The 7,318-nt window shown below is 41.0% G+C and overlaps 1 pseudogene; it reads left to right on the top strand.

Moving 5' to 3' along the window:
• The first annotated feature begins 708 nt into the window (after nucleotides 1-708).
• LOC149259309 (uncharacterized) lies at nucleotides 709-6,821 on the top strand (annotated as a pseudogene).
• The last annotated feature ends 497 nt before the right edge of the window (nucleotides 6,822-7,318 follow it).

A 7,318-nucleotide genomic window follows, 5' to 3' on the forward strand; every position in this document is an offset into this window, starting at 1 on the left:
TTCTCCTCTAGAAGGGAAGCATGAGGAACAAATTTTTGATTAATTTACATTTAGATGTGTTTTTTATTTTGTTTTAAGATTTACAAGCATCAGTGACTTCCTATCTAAGTGAAATCTAAGTTTGAAACCACTTGACTACCATTATAATGCTTAAGTTTGTCAACATCTTGAAAGCAAAGCCTAACAAAAAAAACTTATAACTTAACCAAAAATCGAAACTTCCGACAACACAAAGACAAAAAAAATTCCCACCCAACAAAAGATATCGTTGATATCTAGCCTTTCTAAGCTTGTCATAATAAGTTAACATATCCGTAAAAAATAAACTTGAATAAAAAGGGAGCAAACCATCATCAGCCACTCGAAACATGATCCGTGGAAAATCACATTTAAATATGGCCAAGAGAAAACTTACTTGGGGAACGTCTGACACTATAAACTATCGTATGTTTTCTTGTTGCTCATTATCACTCGGGAAATGGGCTCCTCGACCGACATTGCACTACATTACCATATTTCAATATCCGGAACTGCCTGATTTTCTGACCCCACGAAAATCCATATTTACTAACTTGTTGACCCACCAAAGATATCGTATCAACGCACGTCCATGGAGCATTGGTTGTGCAAATATATTCATCTATCGCTGTGATGAATAAGGTGCTTCCACAGCAAACTGAGAGAATTTCCAAAGAAATATTATGAAAAATGGTTGCCACCCAAATGGAAAATGCATACTGCTTTGTATTATTGCTTGGATTGTTGCTCTGCTTGCAGTGTTATTGCCTATCAGAGGAAGGCCAAATACTAATGCAATTCATGGCGAGTTTGAACACTAGTGGGGAACTTAGCGATTGGAGAAGTGATTCACATATTGACAACTATTGTAACTGGACTGGAGTCACTTGTGATGGAAACACCAAGTCCGTTGTGGGTCTGGACCTTCAAAACTTGAATATCAGTGGAACAATTCCTTCCAGTATCGGTCAATTAAGTAATCTGAGGGACTTGAACTTGTACTCAAATTATTTTGGGGGGTTTTTCTGTCTGGTCTGCTGAATTGCACCCATCTTCGAAACTTGATATTTGTCTAAGAACATGTTCGTTGGGTTCTTGCCGGATGAGATATATAGACTGGAGGAGCTCGTGCTATTGGACCTCTCAGCCAACAATTTCTTTGGGGATATCCCTGCTGGATTTGGAAGGTTGCCTAAGCTTGAGGTATTGTTCTTGCACTCTAATCTGTTGAATGGTACTGTTCCTTTCTTCCTTGGAAATCTCTCTTCGTTGAAAAACTTAACACTGGCCAACAATCCTCTTGCTCAAGGGGTAATCCCACATGAACTCGGAAACTTGACAAGGTTGCAGCAGTTGTGGATGGCAGATTGCAATTTAGTAGAAAAAATTCCAGAGTCGTTAGGGAATATAACTATGGTGCTCTTGGACCTCTCAAAGAATCAATTGACGGGCAGGATCCCCAACAAATTGATGGTCCTTTCAAACATGACAGATTTGCTTCTATATGACAACAATTTATCTGGACCAATTCCAGACAATATCAACAATCTTAAGAGTCTTGTGAATTTGAATCTGTCAATCAATGGGCTAAATGGAAGCATTCCTAATGGGATTGGAGACTTGACAAACTTAGAGAGAGACTTCACTTATACAACAATCAGCTTTCTGGGTCTATACCCTCTGAGCTTATAAACTTACTAATTTAGTCCATCTCAAGCTTTTTACCAACAAGTTTAGTGGACAAGTTCCCCCGGGAATTGGGATGGGTTCTATGTGAGAATAATGCAGAAATAGGTTTAGTTATGAGTGGTTGAACTGAATTAGTTGTAGGTGGTTGAACAGAATTAGTTATGAGTGGTTAGGTGTTATTCCTATATAAGTGTGATGTAATTGAACAAATAAATTAATGAAATTGTGTCAGTTTTCTGTTTTTAATTTGGTATCAGAGCTCAGGGTTTGAGCTTGTGTGAGAGCGCAGGTGAGGAAGGCCGAGTGGTGTTTGCGTGAGGCTGGATCTGCTGTTGAAGAGTGAACTTGTTTGTGCCACCTGCGAAGCTGTGGAACCGAGTGTTTTGTCTGTTGCTGCTGGAGTTGTCTGTTGCTGCTGGAGATGCCAAGACCCCTGTCAAGGACCGTTGAGTGCCGTGGATCGTGAGCAGAACCTGTTGCTGCGTGGACTGTAGATCTGTTGAGATCATTGCTGATCTTGTCCAGAAGCGGCTAGAGGGCGGCTCACTAACAGCACTCTCTTGAACAAGACCCACTTACACGATTTTTGCAACAAAACAAAGAAAACCGGGCCGACTGAAAAAGAATATGACCACGGTGCAATGAATCACAGCAGTTTGTTCCGTTAATAAAACCAAGAATCACAGCAGTTTCTGCAAAGACCTTCACGCAGCACTCAACTGCTTTTCGAGGGTTTGGCACAACAGTCAATATTAACACCACGCTACGGCACAACAGTCAATATAACACCAGAACTCCACGGCACAACAGTTTCTAAATTACAGTCAATATACCACCACGCCCAAAGAAAACCGGGCCGACTGTTAGGCACACGGTTCGTGTGACCAAAGAAAACCGTGAGTCTGTTCAACCTCTCAGTTTCAAGAAAAAAAAAAAACACAGCCAAAGATGCCCTGCGGACGAGCAATCGAAAGATGCAAGAAAACTTGTTGCTGAAGAATTACCTCCACTCACAACTTCTGCAACACTTGCAAACAGAAACGCCGCGTCTTCGAGATGAGAGTTTCGAATGGCAGCCTCTGACTTCTTTCCAACTGGGACAAAACGACAGTCTCTGCTCGGTGGTCTTCACGCAGAAATTACCTCCACTCACACAGGTTCTCACGCTGCAACACACGCAGCAACACAGGGAGGTCCGCCTCACGCAGGATCTTCCACAAGCCAGGCGTTCACACGTAGCAGGTTCTGTGCCTTTTGGACCTTTCACGCCCTCACGCAGGTCTCAAGGAGGTCGACTTTGGCTGCTTCACACATCCACGCTACCTTCACTCCTTCTTGGCTTGGAACACATCACTCAACACCTTCCAAACACTGGGCACCACCAACCGGCAGTAGTTGTCGAGGACACAAATCTCCTCCTCAATGTGCATACATTAACAAAACTTATTCGACCCTCTATAGGTCACGCAACCTCACCAAAACTCCAACGCACAACGGCAACTACTACCCGAGTTCTTGACAGGGGTCTTGGCAGCACATACGCACAACAGCAACGCCCTCTGGCCGGTTCTGGACAAGATCAGCAATGATCTCAACAGATCTACAGTCCACGCAGCAACAGGTTCTGCTCACGATCCACGGCACTCAACGGTCCTTGACAGGGGTCTTGGCATCTCCAGCAGCAACAGACAACTCCAGCAGCAACAGACAAAACACTCGGTTCCACAGCTTCGCAGGTGGCACAAACAAGTTCACTCTTCAATTTTGAGTCCATTGACAAAGAGTTTCATGTTGTTGAAGATCATGTCCCTGAAGAAATCACTCATGTTGTTGAGGATCACGCTGTTGAAGAAATCACTGAGATTAAAACTTGCCCGGTTGTTAGAAGTTTTATTGGATCTACTTTCAAAGATGACTGCATTTTGGTGACTCCTTCGTTGGTTCCTCATGGAAAGTGGGGAGAACATGAATTAAATTACCTCGTTCGAGATCTTGCATTGCCTCTCAATCCAAAAGAGGTTGTTGACGTTAAGTATGTAAGCAAGGAGCAAAGGAATTTCATAAGGAAACCCAAAAAGGTGAAGATGAAACTGCACCAGCAATGGAAAAGGAACAAGCATGGACCTTTTAATAAGAAGACAAAAATGAAATGTTTTGTTGTAAGCCTAGCTGAGACTTAGACCAGCAGGCAAGTTAAAGTTTAAGTCGTCATGATTAAGAATATAGTTTCTTGTATATCGTGCTATAGTATATATTTGTTATATAGTTGGAATTAAGGGGGAGTGGTAGAAAGGTATTAATTCCAACTACCCTCTGTTAATGCAGTAGTTAGATCAATCTAGAGAATACAGCAGATGTTCAAAGTACAAGTTCTAGAAGTCAGTTAGGTATGGTAGAAAATCTATTTCTCCATTAAGGGAGGATGTGAGAATAATGCAGAAATAGATTTAGTTATGAGTGGTTGAACTGAATTAGTTGTAGGTGGTTGAACAGAATTAGTTATGAGTGATTGAACTGAATTAGTTGTAGGTGGTTGAACAGAATTAGTTATGAGTGGTTAGGTGTTATTCCTATATAAGTGTGATGTAATTGAACAAATAAATTAATGAAATTGTGTCAGTTTTCTGTTTTTAATTTTCTAAACTTGTTGAGTTTGATGTATCAACGAATGACCTTTCGGGTCCTCTTCCGCAAAATGCCTGCAAAGGTGGAGTACTGAGAGCTTTCATTGTTTTCAAGAATAAGTTTAATGGCACCCTGCCTAAATTTCTTGGAAATTGTCCTAGTCTAACCGCTGTCCAAGTCACGATAACTAGCTAAGTGGTGAAGTTCCTCTGGGTTTATGGATTTCTCCTCTCCTCAGGGAATTCAGATTGACAAACAATGCATTCCATTGCCGAATTCCTGCTCAAATCACCAAAGCAGCCAATCTGTGGGCGTTCGAGGTATCAAACAATCAATTCAGTGGAACAATTCCCTCTGGCATTGGACAACTGTGTAAACTCAGCAGCTTTATGGCAAGTCACAACCATATATCAGGGACTATTCCAGTGGAACTCACTAGATTATCCTCACTGCTGAAACTTTCACTTGATCACAATATGTTGTATGGGGAGCTTCCTGGGACAATAATATCATGGAAGCATCTTTCCCAGCTTAACCTTGCGAACAACCACATCACGGGATCAATTCCTGCATCTCTTGGGTTGCTGCGTGTTCTTAACAGCCTTGACCTCTCAAACAACCTGCTTTCAGGGAAAATACCTGTCGAGTTAGATAATCTCAAGTTGAGTTTTCTGAATTTGTCTGCCAACCTCTTGTCTGGTTCTGTTCCTGTTGATTACAATAATCTGGCCGATGATAAAAGTTTTCTGGGCAATTCGGGCCTTTGTGGAGGTGGGAAATTAATGCTACCTTCATGTTTCCAACAGAAACACAAATCTGAAAGCCATCTATATAGGGTGTTGATTGTAGTTATTGCTGCAATAGCAGTAGTCTGTTTGATTGGTATAGGTTTCTTGTATAAGAAATGCAAGAATTTTGATCGAGTCAAATCAAGTAGAGAGTCATGGAGTCTTACAGCCTTTCACAGGGTGGAATTCGATGAGTCAGATATTCTGAAGAGATTGACAGAAGATAATGTTATCGGAAGTGGAGGTGCAGGCAAGGTGTACGAGGCAAAACTGGAAAATGATAATATTGTTGCTGTGAAAAGGATCAGGAACAGAAAGAACCAAGACATGGAATTTCGAGCAGAGGTGGAGACTTTAGGGAATATTAGGCATGCCAACATTGTTAAACTGCTTTGCTGCATATCTAGTTCAGATTCTAATCTCTTAGTGTATGAATACATGCCAAATGGTAGTCTGTATGAATGTCTTCATACTTCTCGAGGGAAAACATTGGATTGGCCTACTCGTTATAAAATTGCTTTTGGTGCTGCTAAGGCAGTGTCCTACCTGCATCATGGTTGTTCCCCTCCAATACTACATAGGGATATCAAATCATATAATATATTGCTGGATTCTGAATTAGAGGCCCATATTGCTGATTTTGGTTTAGCTAGAACTGTAGAGAAGTTGGGTCAGGAGAATGTAATGTCAATGGTTGTTGGCTCATATGGATATATTGCCCCAGGTAGGAATTTTATACAGTCGAACAGTTAATGTCTCTGATTATATGTGTGTATTAACCCAATGTGTCAGTCAACAGAAAATAAGCAATTCTAGCTGAAATGATCTAATTGATGGACATGTGTGCAGAGTATGCTTGCAGCTGCAAGGTGAATGAGAAAAGTGACATATATAGCTTTGGCGTGGTCCTGCTGGAGCTTTTGACTGGTAAGAAACCCAATGATACAGAGTTCGGAGATGACTTAGACATTGTTAGGTGGACTCAGAAGCAGATTCACATCGATATTAATAACGTCCTGAATTCACGAGTAGCTGGCTCATATAGGGAAGAAATGATGCATGTGTTAAGGTTGGCTCTGAGATGCACTAGCACTCTGCCTGTCAATAGGCCTGCCATGAGGGAAGTTGTGGAGACTGCTTAGATGAAGAAATTAGGAAAGCAGCAGCTACCACTTTGTCTCCCCATCTCAAGAGGAATCCCAGTCCGTTTAGATCCAAGTCTCCATAGGCTCCCTCTTCCACACACGCTAGTGCAAGAACATTTAATGACAATACATGTGGCATAGACCTGTGACCTTTATGTTAATTTAATCAGCAATAATAAAAACACTGTCACAGTGATGCCCTTTACCTTCCTGGACTGTTGAAGAATTTGATTCATAAACCAGTACGAGATCTGTATCTTATACTGGTAAGTTTGTTCCAAACAGAGGATGCATCTGTCCCAATGGAAGCATTTCATCAGTTCCTTGCACAGAAGCATTTGTTGTGCCTTCAAACACCAAGAGCAACGTTGCAGGAAAAGAATAACCCCATTGGCTACTCAGCAAAGATATCAGGAGATCAGCTCTGCAGATTTGGTAACAAGTCACAACTAGAATTTCAGAGTCTCCATAGCAGCACTGCCATAATGTAGCATAAGTTTCAAAACGAGCAATCCTTGGACTTTCTCATCCTTTTATCACTGAGTTATAATGTATAATAGACCATTTTGGCAACCCAACTGTAAAACATCTTATGCAAGGTAGCCTGTTTTGAGATCGTTCTACCAAAGAGAAGATGGTGATGGAATGGATGTCACACAGTGTGCTCCATATATCATTGAGCTCGTCATCGTGAATGAATGATTAACATTAACTTCACTTCGCTGAATTTCCTCTACCATTTGAAGTTAGTCATGAGGCTTAGATGCCTCGTTACTCCATTATTGTTTAGGCACCAGCACATGGAGAACTGTAAGCACCAGAAAATATCAGCTGTCAAAAGAGGATATACAAACAACCTACCAGACTTTAAAGGATACGTTTAAAAGTGTATGGAGTAGAACAACAGTGAATAACTTTTTGTTACGAAGATTGTGTCTATATGTGATGTTTTATGACATAACTTCTCATCTATGAGTTGGATTGATCTTTTCACAATATATTATATATGTATTCTAAAGCATGAAGTAGAATAGCATTGAATAAGATTTTGTT

The sequence above is a fragment of the Pinus tabuliformis genome, chromosome 6, assembly GCF_031772625.1.
Source record: "Pinus tabuliformis cultivar Carrire ecotype Pingquan chromosome 6, CPIR1, whole genome shotgun sequence".
Taxonomy (NCBI): Eukaryota; Viridiplantae; Streptophyta; class Pinopsida; order Pinales; family Pinaceae; genus Pinus; species Pinus tabuliformis.